The following is a 17,435-nucleotide window of genomic DNA, read 5'->3' as shown; positions in this document are numbered from 1 at the left end:
AACTACTTCTGCATAGTTTATGTTAACATTATCTATTCCTAGTATTATTTATATGCTTACTTTCCCTCTCTCTCTCTCTGTCTGTTTTATTGTTCTTTTAAAAATAGCATTTGACCTTACCAATTAGCTATCCTTTTCGTTTATTTGTTATTAAATTAATTTCTTATTTATCTCCTTTCTGCTACTTGATTTAGGTTTTCATGTTATTCCACTTCCCACCTTTAGTATTTGAAATATTATGCAGCTGTTTAGTCACTTAGTCATGTCCCACTCTTTTGCAACCCCATGAACTGTAGCCCACCAGGCTTCTCTGTCCATGGAATTTTCCAACCAAGTATACTGGAGTACGTTGCCATTTTCTTCTCCAGGGGATCTTCCCTACTCAGGGATCAAACCTGCGTTTTCTGCTTGGCAGGCAGAAGCTCTTGGATTTATTTATTATAAATTTGTCCTTGAAGTACAGCTTGGGATGCACACCACTGGTTTTTTCATATAAGGTGCTTTTGTTTGAAATATTTTGTACCATTTCCTTGGTTTTCTTCCTTAATGATTTTTAAGGGAGCTGCTAAGTAGCTTCAGTTGTGTCCAACTCTGTGCAACCCCATAGACGGCAGCCTACTAGGCTCCTCTGTCCCTGGGATTCTCCAGGCAAGAACGCTGGAGTCGGCTGCCATTTCCTTCTCCAATGCGTGAAAGTGAAGTCACTCAGTCGTGTCTGACTCTTCGAGACCCCACGGACTGCAGCCTAAGCTCCTCCGTCCATGAGAGTTTCCGGGCAAGAGTACTGGAGTGGGGTGCCATTTATTTATTATACATTTGTCCTTGAAGTACAGCTTGGGATGCACACCACTGGTTTTTTTATATAAGGTGCTTTTGTTTGAAATATTTTGTACCATTTCCTTGGTTTTCTTCCTTAATGATTTTTAAGGGAAATATATCTTATAATCCTTCAAGGGTGTTTTTGCTGTTATTTGTTGTATTTTGATTTTATGTATTTTGTGTTCCCTTCCTGGTGGCTTGGACAGTAAAGAATCTGCCTGCAGTGTGGGAGACCTGGGTTGGATCCCTTGGTCAAGAAGATCCCCTGGTGAAGGGAATGACTATCCACTCCAGTTTTCTTGCCAGGAGAATTCCATAGACAGAGGAGCCTGATGGGCTACAATACATGGAATCACAAAGAGTTGGACACCACTGAGCGACTAACACCACTCCCCAAAAACTTCAGTCTAACTGTGAGGAATGACTTCTTAGTCTAGTCAGGAGAAAACATGAAGCACACCCAAATGCAAGAGTATTGTACAAAATTCTGCCCTCAGAACTGTCAAGTCATCAAAAACAAGGGAGCTCTGAGAAAATATTCAGAGGAAACTAAGGACCCATGACAACCAGATCTGATGTGACGTCTTAGATGGAATCCTGGGATAGAAAAAAAAATATTAGGTGGGGAGTGGTGAACTTCCAAATAAATGTGGAGTTGAGTTAGGTGTAACGGAACCACACTGGCTCCATGTGTGACCAGCATACCATGGTGACATGAGGTGATGAGCAAGGGAAACTGGATGGATGTTGTATGGGGCTACCCACACCAGCTTTACAACACTTCTGCAAATATAAAACCATCCTAAAGTTTGAAAGTTTGTTTTCATTTCAAGTTGAACAAACCAAAACAAAAACCTCATGGCTTGCCCTTCACTGGCCTATCACAGGTTCACATCCTTTCCACGGCCTTGACAGCCCAGCATGGTCGGCCGCCCACCCCTAACTGTTGGACCTCCTGGCACTTGCCGCCTCACTTTGCTCCACCTGCTTGCCCAGCGTGAGGTCTGCTCTGTGTCCGAGTCCCACACAGCTCACTCCCTCACACACTGCATAGTTTACACCAGTGTAAATTCTTACACCAGTGCACACTTCTTCCACGAAGTGCTGTCTTTCTGACTACTTGATTTAAAAGTACAGCTTTCTCATGTTTCCACTTTATCCCCTTTTATTTTTTTCTCCATAACACTTAAATCAGCTCCATGTAAGACGCACACACACACACACAAAATTGTGTAGGCATACACAATTTTCTTTATGGTCTAGCTCCACTCCTTAGAATATAAGCTGTCTTTGTGTTTCATCCACAGAGGTATCCCTAATACCTATCAAACATCTGCCACATCATAAGAACTCAGTAAATATCGATCAAGGACAATTAATCAGATAGGATCCTTTAGCAGTAACTCCATGAGACATAGTGACATACTGGGCATGATACATGGCAGAAGAGATGGCCAGAAGGGTCAGCTTTGGGGCCACTTTGAGTACCTTGGGCTTCCCCAATAGCTCAGTTGGTAAAGAATCCACCTGTAATGCAGGTGACCCTGGTTCTATCCCTGGGTTGGGAAGATCCCCTGAAGAAGGGAAAGGCTACCCACTCCAGCATTCTGGCCTAGAGAATTCCGTGGGCTGTATAGCCCACGGGGTTGCAAAGAGTCCGACATGACTGAGCAACTTTCACTTTCACTGTCGCGCTTTGTGTACCTCGGGTTGAGCAAACACAATACAGATAGATTAGATGCAGGTTTTCCATGAATGACATGAGTGAAGGATGATCTGAGGCATGTTGAAGGTGGCACCATTTAATGAGATGGGAGAAACTTCAGAGGATGTTTGGGAGCACAGAGCTATGTTTGAAACATGGTGAATTTGACATGCATCTCAAACACTCAAATGGAGATGTTCCACAAGAGTTAAAGAGAAAACAAAGGATTCATTAAAGAAACCTTACCAAGTAAATGACAGAGACCAAATTATTAATTTAGTCAATAGGCCAAAATGGGTTAAATACCTCTATTAATACAAAAGTTTCTCAGTTCAGACTGAAAAACTGCTTTATTCAACTTGATGGTCTATAAAAGCAAGGCTATTGAAAACCAAATGATGAATAAAGGATAGTATAGAAATGTGAGCTAACAGAAAGATGGAATCTCAATAACGTCCTTTTAATAATTTTACCTCCTGGTTGGTGTTTGAGACAAAGGATAACCAAGTGGAAAATACTAGCTTTGTTGGGCTCCAAGCCTCAGGACAGCAGAATCAACACAGACTGGGGATGTAAGGCAGCGGGGATGAAGGTCATGGCTGCCTTTAGTTCTTGTCAGTGGCAGCTACCATCATACTTGATTTGAGATTCCAGAGAATCCTAAACGTGGACACCCCAAAACCCTAAACACAGGACACTTCCTTCTTTGGTTGTAGGTTCTGGGATTGTAAGATGTATATAGTGGGAAGTGGAGTAGAGATGTGTTTGGGAGATAAAATTTATAGGAAACATGGTATTTACAGGGTATCTATTTATAATCTTAAACTCAATGCAAGATTTTTTATTTTCAATGTCCATAGAACATTTATGAAAATATAAAATTATGAAATTTCCATGAAGAATCTTCACATTTTCCAAAAAGTAGAAATACTATAAGCACAGGTTTATAACTGCAACCAGCACTGACATTGTTACAAACATTAAACATACAAAGATGACAATAAAATCTAACCCCTTGGAGTTTGAAATAAAAAATATCGAAATTAATGAGAGGGACAAAAAAATAAACATTCAATTTAGTCTCCTCAGGAATAATAATGGTCAGAAAATAATAAATCCTAAGTCATGCCATGTGGCAAACACAGTATACAAAATAAAATTTATAGCCTTTTTATGAATAAAAATAAAGAACAAAGTCAAATGACATGAAATTGTAACCTGAGAAGCTAGAAGGGACAAATAGCCTAATAAAAGGAAAGGAAGGAATTAATAAAGATATATGCTGAATTTGGTGGATTGAAGACCAATAAAATTCATATATGAGTTCAGGTGGGGATTCTGTGAGAATATCAGGGAATTGGAGAAGAACCACTGGGATCAACCTAAAGGGTGCACAGAGGTGGGATGTGGCAAACACCATCCATAGAAACCACTATCCATGGCAACCACGACCCATGGCAACAACTGTGCAGTGAGCCAATGGGAACTAGGGTTCCCCACCAAGAGCCATTATGAGATAAGTTGTGTCCTTCCAAAGTCCCAGAGGAACCCCACATTCCTCCCTATCCCAGCCGGTCCCTGAGGCCATAATGGGTCTCAGTTCAGTGCAGTCGCTCAGTTGTGTCCAATTCTTTGCAACCCCATGAACCGCAGCACATCAGGCCTCACTGTCCATCACCAACTCCTGGAGTATACCCAAACTCATGTCCGTTGAGTTGGTGATGCCATCTAACCATCTCATCCTCTGTCATCCCCTTCTCGTCCTGCCTTCAATCTTTCCCAACATCAGGGTCTTTTCAAATGAGTCAGCTCTTTGCATCAGGTGGCCAAAGTGTTGGAGTTTCAGCTTCAACATCAGTCCTTCCAATGAACACCCAGGACTGATTTCCTTTAGGATGGACTGGTTGGATCTCCTTGCAGTCCAAGGGACTCTCAAGAGTCTTCTCCAACACCACAGTTCAAAACCATCAATTCTTCTGCACTCAGCTTTCTTTATAACCCAACTCTCACATCCATACATGACCACTGGAAAAACCATAGCCTTGACTATATGGACCTTTGTTGACAAAGTAGTGTCTCTGCTTTTTAATATGCTGTCTAGGTTGGTCATAATTTTCCTTTCAAGGAGTAAGCATCTTTTAATTTCATGGATGCAATCACCATCTGCAGTGATTTTGGAACCCGAAAACATAAAGTCAGCCATTGTTTCCACTGTTTCCCCGTCTATTTTCCATGAAGTGATGTGACCAGATGCCATGTTGTTAGTTTTCTGAATGTTGAGCTTTAAGCCAATTTTTTCACTCTCCTCTTTCACTTTCATCAAGAGGCTCTTTAGTTCTTCTTCAATTTCTGCCTTAAGAGTGGTGTCTTCTGTATATCCAGAGAAGGCAATGGCAACCCACTCCAGTACTCTTGCCTGGAAAAATCCCATGGACGGAGGAGCCGGTAGGCTGAGGTCCACGGGGTCGCTAAGAATCAGACACGACTAAGCGACTTCACTTTCACTTTTCACTTTTGTGCATTGGAGAAGGAAATGGCAACCCACTCCAGTGTTCTTGCCTGGAGAATCCCAGGGATGGGGGAGCCTGGTGGGCTGCCGTCTATGGGGTTGCACAGAGTCGGACACGACTGAATCGACTTAGCAGCAGCAGCAGCAGCAATATCTGCATATCTGAAGTTATTGATATTTCTCCCAGCAATCTTGATTCCAGCTTGTGTTTCTTCCAGTCCAGCGTTTCTCATGATGTACTCTGCATATAAGTTAAATAAACAGGGTGACAATATACAGCCTTGACGTACTCCTTTTCCTATTTGGAACCAGTCTGTTGTTGCATGTCCAGTTCTAACTGTTGCTTCCTGACCTGCATACAGGTTTCTCTAGAGGCAGGTCAGGCGGTCTGGTATTCCCATCTCTTTGAGAATTTTCCACAGTTTATTGTGATCCACACAGTCAAAGGCTTTGGCATAGTCAATAAAGCAGAAATAGATGTTTTTCTGGAACTCTCTTGCTTTTTCCATGATCCAGCAGATGTTGGCAATTTGATCTCTGGTTCCTCTGCCTTTTCTAAAACCAGCTTGAATATCTGGAAGTTCACAGTTCACATATTGCTGAAGTCTGACTTGGAGAATTTTGAGCATTAATTTGAGATGAGTGCAATTGTGTGGTAGTTTGAGCATTCTTTGGCATTGCCTTTCTTTGGGATTAGAATGAAAACTGCCCTTTTCCAGTCCTGTGGCCACTGCTGAGTTTTCCAAATTTGCTGACATATTGAGTGCAGCACTTTCACAGCATCATCTTTCAGGATTTGAAAGAGCTCAACTGGAATTCCATCACCTCTACTAGCTTTGTTTGTAGTAATACTTTCTGAGGCCCACTTGACCTCACATTCCAGTATGTCTGGCTCTAGGTGAGTGATGACACCATCATGATTATCTGGGTCGTGAAGATATTTTTTGTATAGTTCTGTGTATTCTTGCCACCTCTTCTTAATATCTTCTGCTTCTGTTAGGCCCATACCATTTCTGTCCATTCCATTTTTGACCTTCTGTCTGAGCCCATCTTTGCATGAAATGTCCCCTTGGTATCTCTAATTTTCTTTAGAGATCTCTAGTCTTTCCTAGTCTGTTGTTTTCCTCTATTTCTTTGTATTGATCACTGAGGAAGAAATAATGGGTCTAAGCTCCCAGAATCTTGGGTACCACTTCAGGAGGAAGAGGAGGGACTGAGCCTCTTGAACAAAATGAGAGAATCTTGAACAAAATGAACCAAGTTTACATTACTGAATTAGATAGAGAAATTATACTGATTTTGATATCTAAAAATGAATACATTGGGCTATAGGGACTAGAGAACTAAATAAAGTTCTAAATATACATATATTTAGAACTAAATAGAACTAAAGAACTAACTAGATAGATAGATACATAAATACATGTGTAGATAGATAGATGGGTTTCCCTAGTGACTCAGATGGTAAAGAATCTACCTTCAATATGGGAGACCAGGGTTTCATCCCTGGGTTGGGAAGATCCCCTGGAGAAGGGAATGGCAACCCACTCCAGTATTCTTGCCTTGAGAATTCCATAGACAGAGGAACCTGGTGGGCTATAGTTCATGGGGTCTCAGAGTCAGACATGATTGAACAGCTAATATATATATGTGTGTATGTGTGTAAATTGGTTTTCCTACCTATGTTAAGAGGTCCATAGGTTTCACACCCCCATAGATATGAGACTAAATGTTCAACTTCTATAATAATAAAGGAGGCACAATTTATAGTCTATGACAGTGACAGTTATTTAACCAAGATCTGTCTTCTCCACTTTCTCATGATTCACAGAGGCAGAGTCATATCTGTTTACACAACATTGTAGGTGAGGGATAGGGGATTCAGTAGTCTTCACTGAGCATGTGCTAAAACAATTTTCTTAAAAAGGAGAGAAAGAAGGAGGAGATGATGAGGGAAGGAGGCAGAGACAGGAAGAGGAAGACAAAAGGAAGGATGAGAGGGAGGAAAGGGGAAAGGAGAAAGGAAGGAGGGGAAAGGAGGGAGAAAGGGAAAGAAGGAGACAAAGGATGGTTCTGTGGAACGCCATTTGGAAAACATGGATTGTGTTTTCTGAGGTCCTTTGCCCTATATATATTTATGTTGGAACACTTGCATGTGTGTTACACCCAGGAGAAAGTGGGGTGGGGATTCTGGACTGTAGCGTGGAGCATTGGAATACTCGCTTAAGCATCTGGGGTGATGGAAGGAGCTTTAAGCCTTGACAACCACAGCTGATGGCTTGTATCCCAGTGACACAGTGGTGGGACCATCACCAGCCATATCTACTTCTCTGCCCTCCATATGCTTATCCCCTTTCACAAGTTCTCTGCTCTCCCTTTCAGCTTATCCATCTCTATTTCTGAAATAGAAGTTCTCTAAATCATAACCACATGTCATCACTTTATATGCTCTGCTCATTCCGTCTCTCCCTCCCCACCTCCTTTTCCCTCACCTTGTTCTGCCTTTGCCCCTTCTTTCCTTGAACAAATATTTACAGCAAGTCAACTCCATGGCCATTCCTGGTCTGTTTCCCCTCATCTGCACAGATTTTTTCATTGTGTCTCTGTCCTTCCTGAATCTGGAGAGCTCCCAATGAAGGTCCTCCTCCAGATGTGGTAAGCCAGCCTGTAGAGTGGGGCAGTCATGTTTCTGGGCCTGAATATTAGGTCTTCATTAATCCAGGTTAGAAGTGCATTTGTGTTGGGGCAGCCCATAACATTTTGGCTCAAGACGTGCTCATGGTCAACTGACCCCTCTTGGGTGCTTGTTGGGGGCCACATTGCTGGGTTCATAGGACCAATCGCTGTCATGACAATGCTTAGATGAGGTATTCATCCCTCTTACAGTTTTCTCTGTAGCTTTCAGTTTCTCTTTGAAATCAATGAAATCCTTTGCAATCTCATGGTTTATTTGCCTATCAACAGAATGATGTGAGAATTAAATTTCATAGCCTGATAAAAACAGGACTTAAAGCGTTGACATATTTTATCCACCTAATTCCTTTATGGATTCTATTAGTTTTCCAATGCATTTGTGGAAACTCCAGGCTTTGGAAGGTAAAACTGAGGCCACTTCCAAGCAGAAGAGACTGAAGATGGGTGTTTCCCTCATTTTGACAAGACCAGTCCTGATTTCATATTTTTCCTATTTCAATATTCTGCATGAGATATGGGGTAGAAAAAGACAAAGGACTGTATTATTTTTAAAACATTTGAAAACCAGTAAATTTTACAATCCACTCCCTCTTGTTTACTTTGAAATGTTAAGGTCATCTCACATGTTCTAGTCTCTCTCTTCATGTGGGCTCGAGGGTGAGTTTTTTCCTTCTCCTCTCCTGGGTGAATCTCCTACTGATTCTCCCAGCTCCTTACCTTCCAACCTCTGCTGCATCTGCAGTTTCTTCCTCTCAATTAGCAGCATCCTCCTCTCAGCCAGTGGACTGACACTCATTCTACCCTGGCCCCATGCCAGGCTGCCTCTGCTTCCCCACCCACTAGCTCCCTCTGGCCTTTGAGTTGTATCTGATATTTGTGTCTCTAGTCCCTCTTCACCCTAGGGCACCACATCTACTTCTCCAGGCTTATTTCCTTGATCCTTCTGCAGCATTTCTTAAAATCCAGCCATCAGCCCTGTTCTCCTGCTGCAAGAGTCTCCCAGGAAACCCCTCCTCTCCCACAACCAAACCCACATGCATTACCACTGTCATGGCCCAGGTTTCAATGTTGTCAACGTTACTTGAATGCTTTACAAATTTGGGATAGATCCACATAACCTAATCCAGTCAGACTTGTGGTTTTTGGCATCCATCTATAACATATTAGGTTGAATCCCATAAAATTGCCATTTTGCACATCAAAAATGTACTGTAGCTTTGCAAGATGTTACCATTGGGAGAAACTGGGTAAGGCATCCACAAGCTCTTTCTGTGCCATTTGTCACAACTTCACATGAATCTGTACTTTTTAAATAAAATTTTTAATTACAAAATGGTCAAATAATTTCATAAGATTCAACCTAATAGCAGCCAAAATAGTACAAAACAAATGAATTATTTATTTTCCCCTTTGGGATTTCCTCATGAGCTACAAAGTGCTAATTCAGAGAGCCACACTTTATGACTGTTAAATAATTTATGAAGTAGAGAATTTTTTTAGGAATAATTAAACTTGTTCATTCAGTAATTAAGTTTAAGCATTTAATAGAAATTCAGTCTTTACACAGTGCCAAATTCTTTTCACAAAGAGCTGACCTTAAAAGATTTTCACTTTGTTTATAAATACATTTTTTTCATGTGTTACATAATTTTTAGAACAAATGAATCTAATGTCAATTGCATGACCTTGGACTTGTGTTTGGATGAAAAAATCAAAACAATTTATTTTTATTCATTTATTTGTTCAGAATTTAAAGATTTAAAAGTTGACCATGGATTAGGGGTCAAGCCATAGATTAAATGCTAAAGGGTCTTTAAATTACAGATCTCAGCGTAAAAGGGGTACTAAGGTCACATGACCTGGTTGCACATATCTTTTCTGCAGCTCTACCCCTTAAAGCATCCCAATCATCCTTGGACATACCCAGCTGCTAGAAATGTGTTTTATTTTTCATAATAAGGTAGCACTTACACCTCTGAAACATCATCTTCACTACTGTTAGTTCTATGCCTGAGTCAAAGAGACTTGAGTTCAGACTCTCTGTGTCAGACTTGAAAATAGTTGTGCACGGCCATCTTGCCCCCTTTAGTGAAAGTTGCTCAGTCGTGTCCGATTCTTTGCGACCCCATGAAATTCTCCAGGCCAGAATACTGGAGTGGGTAGCCTTACCCTTTTCCAGGGGATCTTCTCCACCCAGAGATTGAACCCAGGTCTCCTTTATCTTGACTCTTTTCCAAGCCCAGTGCTTCCTGGACTCCCAATCCTTCCTCCTGGGCATGAGGTTATCTCTGCTGTGTTGGGTTCCTGTGTGTATTTGTTCACAGTAAACGCAGTGCCTGGAATCCCAGCTGCAGTCTAAGCATTCATCTGACCCCTCCATCCATCTAGACAGTAGATATAATTAATGAAGATCTAGATGATTGTCACCCTGACCAGCTTCCCTGTTGGCTCACAGCTTTTCGGGTGGCTCAGTGGGTAAAGAATCCTCCTGCAATGCAAGAGACATCAGAGACACAGGTTCAATCCTTGGGTTGGGAAGATCCCCTGGAGAAGGAAATGGCAACCAACTCCAGTATCCTTGCCCGGGAAATCCCAGGGACAGAGGAGCCTGGTGGGTTACGTCCACGGGGTTGCAGAGAGTTGGACACGCCTGAGCACAGTCTCCACGTGATCATCTCAGATATTCTCAGTTTGGGCATCCAAATTCACTGTTAACTCTTCCAACTCTTAACTCCAGAACCAAAATCCCCTTCTCCTCTTTCCCTTCTCCCCTCCACTTCCAGACCAAGTTTGAGCTCTGATAAGTGAAGAATGGCCAACAACAAGAGAAAAATAACTCAGTTCAAACACGAATGTCATCAGTTGCTCTCATGTCCTCCAACACTTGAAGGAATACTGCAGAAACAGGTGGTGAAACAGAAAGCCCAATGGACCTGCACCGTCCCCTTGATCTGGTATGATTTTTCAGGTTCAGACTTCTGATTAGCAGAGAGAAGATCAAAAATCTCTTTGAAGGAAATAGCTAGTCTTCCAGCTCGATTGGAAGATGACAGGGATCATTCCAGAGTGTTTTCCATGGTGGGAGGGGAATGCCAGGCTTTCTCTCAAATTATAGAGCGAAGCAAACAGTTCTTATTATTTCCAGACAAGCAATGAGGCAAATGCTGGACCAAGTTAAAGTTTACAAGGAACTATGTCATAAGGAAGAGAGGAGAGTAAGTGGTGAGAGTCAGTGTTGGGTGGCTGTAGCAGGACCAGTGAGGGCCGGGTACCCTCCCCCACCTGCCCAGGGTATTCTCAGATGTTACCTGGTGGGGAGCAGGGGACCGCAGGCCTGGAGCCTTCCATGATTCGGAGGGTGTGTGGGGCTCTGAGGAACTGAGCTCCTGTGACTGAGAAACTGAACTCTCGTTGCAGTGGTTCGAGGGAGGGGGAGGTTTACTCTTTAGCTGTGGTCCACGGGCTTCTCATTGTGCTTGCTTCTCTTCTTGTGGAGCACAGGCTCGAGGGCCCTCAGCCTTCAGCAATTGTGGCGCACGGTGCTGCTTGGCATGTGGGATCTTCCCGGACCAGGGATCGAATCTGTGTCCCCTGAACTGACAGAAGGATTCTTGACCACTGCCCCACCAGGGAAGCCTTAGAAAAGTTTTATTTGAGCCAAACCGAGGACTAGCCCACGAGCCCACTTCCCAGATGACTCTGAGGCACTGCTCTGGAGAAGCACAGTTTCCAGCATGGCTTTATATCTTGGCAGAACCAAAAAGCATCAGACAAGTCAGGGATCTATTTCGAGGAAAAAGATACACCTGCACAGCAAGTCAGCATGATCTTTCACTTGGGAAGGGAGTCTTATCCTCAAAGGTGGAGCAGCATGGGAGTCCCAGGAAGGCAGGCGTTTCATCTTTATTTTTGGATGCTCTTTACTTTTGGCCAATGCGTGCTTTTCTCTACTAATTTAAGCAAATGTGCAATGTATGTTTTTGACAGACCAAAAACAGGCTATTGTAGTTGCATACAATTCAAGTTAACTCCTGTATAAGACAGAATGACTTCCCTAGATCCCAACACATGAAAGTTCCTGTTATTATCAGCTTCCACTCAGTGTTTCCCTACAATTTCCCTCAATGCTTCAGCCCAAGCTCCACTATATAACTATATCTCTGAAAAGGTTAGATTTAATCTTAAGCAGCATTTGGAAGAGGCTTTCCTTGGGGCTCAGTGGTAAAGAATCTGCCTGCCAAGGCAGGAAACACAGGTTCAATCCCTGGGGTGGGAAGATTCCCAGGAGAAGGAAATCGCAACCCACTCCAGTATTCTCGCCTGGGCAATCCCATGGACAGAGGAGCCTGGGGGGCGCCTACAGTCCATGGGGTCATAAAAGAGTAGGACACAACTGAGCGACTAAAGAACCACCACCACCACAACAAACGTTTGGAAGGCATCAAAATATAAGCCGTTATCTAGGGACTTGAATTCTAACAAATGCTTCCTTTCTATCAGCAGGTGGCGCTGTTGCATGAGGCTGCGTTTCTTCTGCTGAAGTTCATCAGAAGGACCAGGTCTGAACCAGTGTATTTAATTCATGGATCCTATTTACAAAAATAGTAACCACCTTAACAGAGTGATGAAATGATCGCCCCTAACATGGAATACACCAACTCTGCATCTCTCCTGGTCGGATGCACCGTTACCTTAGCGGGTATTTTTGCCTAAAGTGCATAACCTGAATTTAACTCTTGAAGCTGAGAGACAGTCACTCAATATCCAGCCAGGACCCTTCAAAAATATCACAGTCGGGAAGCCAGAAAATGGTGAGGAATTGTTCCTGATTAAATGAAATTCAAGAGACATAACTAAATAAATGTCCTGTGTGGCCTCTGGACCAAGAGACTGAAACTGCTATGCCAGACATTAGCAGTTAGTCATCCAAAGCTGAGTTATAAACCAAACAATAGTGTCATATCAACGCTGAATCTCCCAATTCTGGTCATGGTACTTTGGTTATGTAAGGGGATACATGCGCCTGGTTCTTAGGAACGGTCTCCTGAAGTACCTGGAGGAAAAGGACATCATGAAGTCATCTTTAACTTATTCTCAAATGTTCAGTTGAAAAAATATGGCTTGGATACTTTACATATGTCAAAATTATATCAAAATTAAAATTATGCAAGAAGTTATGTTTTCTCATTTCCTGGACCAGCTTCTCCTCCCAGCTGCTAAAACCATATACTCAAAGTCGATCCTGCAGAAAGCAGCCCTGTCCTCTGTTTCAGCCAGTGATCAGGTGTTTTAAGTTACTCACCATTGCCCTTCTGGCTCCCAGCTTGTCAGTGTCTTCATGGAAGACCCGAGGGGAGGTGTTACCTAATGATGTCATTCCTCTGAGATCTCATATTCTTCAATACACTTGTAGGTTCCCTTCCAATAATCAGTTGATGAGGACATGTTTAGGAAGTCTGATCAGAATGTGGAAAATCAATCTTGCTGTAAGCAGCACAGAAGCTTTAGAAGTCATCATTCAAACACTGTACCCGCCTCCCCACCCTCTACCCATCTTCAGAAGATGAAGAAAAGGAAAACAATAGGGCTTTGATGACTGTGTCAAGTTTACAGAGCCACTTAGTTGCAGAACCAGGTAAAATTGCCCAATTCCTGCCTTTGGTCAGGGACATCATTCCCTCCTTTTCTCCTCATGTTGGAGACACTGAAGGTGCAAGGTCAGGTGCCAAGGACATGAAAATGCAAAACAACCCAGTGCACTCCTGTCTTATAGCAAGAAATTCAGAATACTGTATTACGCTAACATAAACATATGTAAAATCTACCTCAATTTTCAAAATTTGAAAGACAGCAATTCCAATCTTGGCTAGGTATCTGGAAAAAAAAAACAAACACTAATTCAAAAAGATATATACACCCCAGTGTTCACAGCAGCATTATTTATAATTGTTAGAGTATGGAAGCAACCTAGGGCTTCCCTGGCTGCTCAGCCTGTAAAGAATCTACCTGCAATGCAGGAGATCCAGCTTCAATTCCTGGGTGGGAAAGAGCCCCTGGAGCAGGAAATGGTCACCCACTCCAGTATTCTTGCCTGGAGAATCCTGATGGACAGAGGACCATGGCGGGCTAGAGTTCAAGGGATTGCAAAGAATCAGGCACAACTGAGCAACTAACATAACACACGGAAGCAACCTAAGTGTCCATCAACAGATGAACAGATAAAGAAACTGCGGTACATATGTATGCAGCGGAATACTACCTAGCCATAAATTGGATGAAATATTGCCATTTGAAGCAGCATGGGTGAACTTATGCTAAGTGAAATAAGCCAGAGAAAGACAAATACTGTATGATATCGCTTATCTGTGGAATCTAAAAAATACAACAAACTGGTGAATAAAACAAAAAAGAAGCAGACTCAGGATCTGGAGAACAAACTAGTGGTTACTAATGGGGACAGGGAAGGAGGGCAGGGCAATATAGGAGTAGGGGATGAAAAAAAAGTTTATTATAGGATTATATGAAATCACGTGTGTGAGATTTTGACAATTGTAAAGTACTATGGGATTTAATATTTCATTCCAAAAAGTTTTTAGAATTAAAAAATAATAACAAAGTAATACAGAAGAAAGGAAGCAGGCTTGAAAGACACTTTGCACTTGTCAGGACTTTTGGGAACTGTCTCCTGGGGGCTCCCCAGAAGCAGAAAATCTCTGTTTTTCCACAGTTAGACACCGAGAGTCCCCAGAAACAATAGAGCTGACCAATGACTCAGTCAGCAGAGCAGCCTCTGGGATCATCTCATCAAGGCCCTGCCCAGTTTCCATGGCAGCAGCAAGAGTCTGTTCCGCTGCTAACAAAGCAGAATCCTCAGTGATCAGAGGCCTCGCCTGCATAGAACCTCCAGGTGCTGGTGTGGCCAGGGACACACACATACATGGGCATGGCCTGTGGTTCCCCTGTCTGGCCCGAGGTGTTTAAAGCCTGGAGCTTGTCAGGCCCCGCACTTTGGAAATCCAGAGGGGCTCCCCTGTTAATCTTTGGGCAAATATTTTCTCTGCTCTGCTGGCTTCGTGGTGAGTTACCGGCCTATGCCTCTGTGGCAAATTAAAGGAGCCCAGTTGTCCGCTTGGTGGCAAGGGGACCGAGACTTTCCACCAGCAGGCAGCTTCTGCTCACAGGGGCGGGGTCTGTCCTGGTACCAACCTCCCAGACGGGAAACGTGAATATGGTCCTGCTGCCTCTAAGGGGAGCCAGCCCAGGACCCAAGGGACAGGGCTGCCGTGGAGGACGAGGGTCCCCGTTTCTGAATGGGAGACCATGGAGCTGGCCCTGGCCCCTGCCTGGCCTTGCGTTTGCAGCACAGGAAGCTGCTTTTGCAGTCCCTACTGGAGACTCACTCAGTCTGAGAGGCTGACCACACGGGCTTCTGAACTGGCACACCTCACTCTGAGCTTATTGTGTGTTTTGACTTCACTCTGGGTCTGAAATGTCCTCTTATTTTCCACTGCGGGAAACCCTACACACACACACAAACACACACACACACCTGTCCTCCCTGCCCCACACCTGGATGTTGACTGGCTCAAATTCTCACTCCCTCACCCACCACCACACCCCTCCACAGCAGGAACAGGTCTTAAAAATCCATGCAAACTGTCCTCCCTCCAGGGGTTCTGCTGAGCAGGTGTGCTGCCATCAGAGGCAGCGTTGCCCTGAAACAGAGTTTAATCTGCATCCGCGACACCTGTTTCTACCATATGCTTCCCATGCCCACAAACTCCAGTACATTTGATACAGGAAAACGGGGAGGATGGCACGGCCATGTGTGTCTGCAAGACCCCAGAGTAGGAAATGCTGTGTCTTAGGTTGAATGAAAAGTGACCCTGTAGCAAGGACTTGGACACAAGAAGTTGCTTAGAGGCATGATCCCAGGACTCTGGAGAGAGTGACCTGGGGAGCCAGACAAGGAAGGAGAAAAAAGTGCCAAGAAAGAGTCTGTTGACCTGCCAGGGGTGCTGGGCCTCAATCCCATGGATCCAAACACAGCTCAGAGCACACACACACTCCACACTATTGTCCCCGATGCTCTCAGTCAAAGATGCTCAACCTTACCCAGGCCACTGTTCCATACCCAAACCTCAAGGCTGGTCTCACTTGTGCCCTCCTGGGAGATACACTTCAGAACAGGTTGTTACCCTCCAGACTTACTGAGAACCCTCTTTTTTGATGCTTCTCTGGGTCCTCGGCATCCCTTTAAAGAATCCTCATGACTCTACATTACCATGTGGCCTTGTCGGGCACACAGGCCATGTGTTTTCATTTTGATAGTCCCAGCCTAGAGCTAAGCACTTGGCTTCGGGAGTAGCCCCCAAGTGTCCGATGAATACATGGAAAAATGAATGAACAAGGCCTGATCATACTAGGCCATGTGCACGTACAGTGTGACAATGGGCAACAGTCACGTGCTCTCCCCTTTTCTCTTCCCTGAGCATCTCCTAGAACTGGCACGGAGCCGCCAGCCCCCGGCCACCCCAGGTCCTCCCAGCATCCCCAAAGCCAGATCTGAGAGGAAGAACAGAGGGGAATTCTGACTGTGCCTTGACCGGCAAAGACTTTACAAGTTCGACAAAATTGATTTTTCCAGGCCTGCATGGCTTGGCATAACAGCCAGACAGATTTTTATTGAATCTGGCCCTAGGTGGTTAGATTTTTGACCTTAACAATGTGGCCAATAGATTCAACCATGAATACTTTTTGTTTTCTCATTTTCACCACATAGGCTCACTTCCCCATACGGGCCAGTAGGTTCAGACACCCTGGTCCCTTCCCTGGGATCTGTGGTCGTCAGTAAGTGGTGGGCGCTTTTCTGAACAGCAGCGTGATGACTGGAATGGCAGGAAGTGCGGACCCGCTGGTGCTTAGTGGCCGTTTGTGTTTCTCAGTGGCCCCTGTAATTGGAAAGCTGTCTTGCCTTCCAGTTATGTGAAGGGTAATAAAAAAAAAAATTAGGGAAAGCGTATGAGTATAACAGCAGATCTAGACCACTAATATTTTGTAATTTTGCACAAATACAATACAGATTTCCCTCCCTCCAAATCCACTCAACTGTAGTGAATACTGAACAGAGAGAACTCAGAAAGCTCCACTTGAAAATCCAAGTACAAATGAGTATCTAATCTTGCTGTCCTTGAACATGATCCAGTCCACCATGAGCACCAATTCAATTAAGGCAGGAATCCAAGGTTGTTGTTTCTTCTGATGAAAAGCATTCATCAGGAGGATGAAAACAGCGTGCCACAAGGAAAACGGGTCCCTTTTATAATCTGAGGATCCTACCACGCCGTCATGAGATTGTCTGCAGTGACCTCACCCACTCATTCACACGCTACTCTACCTATCTTAAAAAAAAATTCAAAAGGAAAGGAAAGAAATATTCTCCTGAGAAGAAGAAGAATGCAAAGTTACATTTTCTGGAAAGGAGAACACAATCTGAACATCCCCCTTGTTTCCAAAGGAAAACAAAAAATTAAAGCTTCTAGCCACAGCCTACTTCCTGTAGATTCAACAAAATGACATTATTATTAAAGGGATTATTTCTTGAGAATGAAATCAATCTATATAAATAACCTAGTAAGTCATCTTTTATTTTTTATCTAGTTTTGGCTGTGCTGGGTTTTCACTGCTGCCTGTAGGCTTTCTCTACTT

The sequence above is a fragment of the Bos mutus genome, chromosome 13 (assembly GCF_027580195.1).
Source record: "Bos mutus isolate GX-2022 chromosome 13, NWIPB_WYAK_1.1, whole genome shotgun sequence".
In the NCBI taxonomy this organism is placed as follows: Eukaryota; Metazoa; Chordata; class Mammalia; order Artiodactyla; family Bovidae; genus Bos; species Bos mutus.
This window is presented reverse-complemented; position numbering follows the sequence as displayed.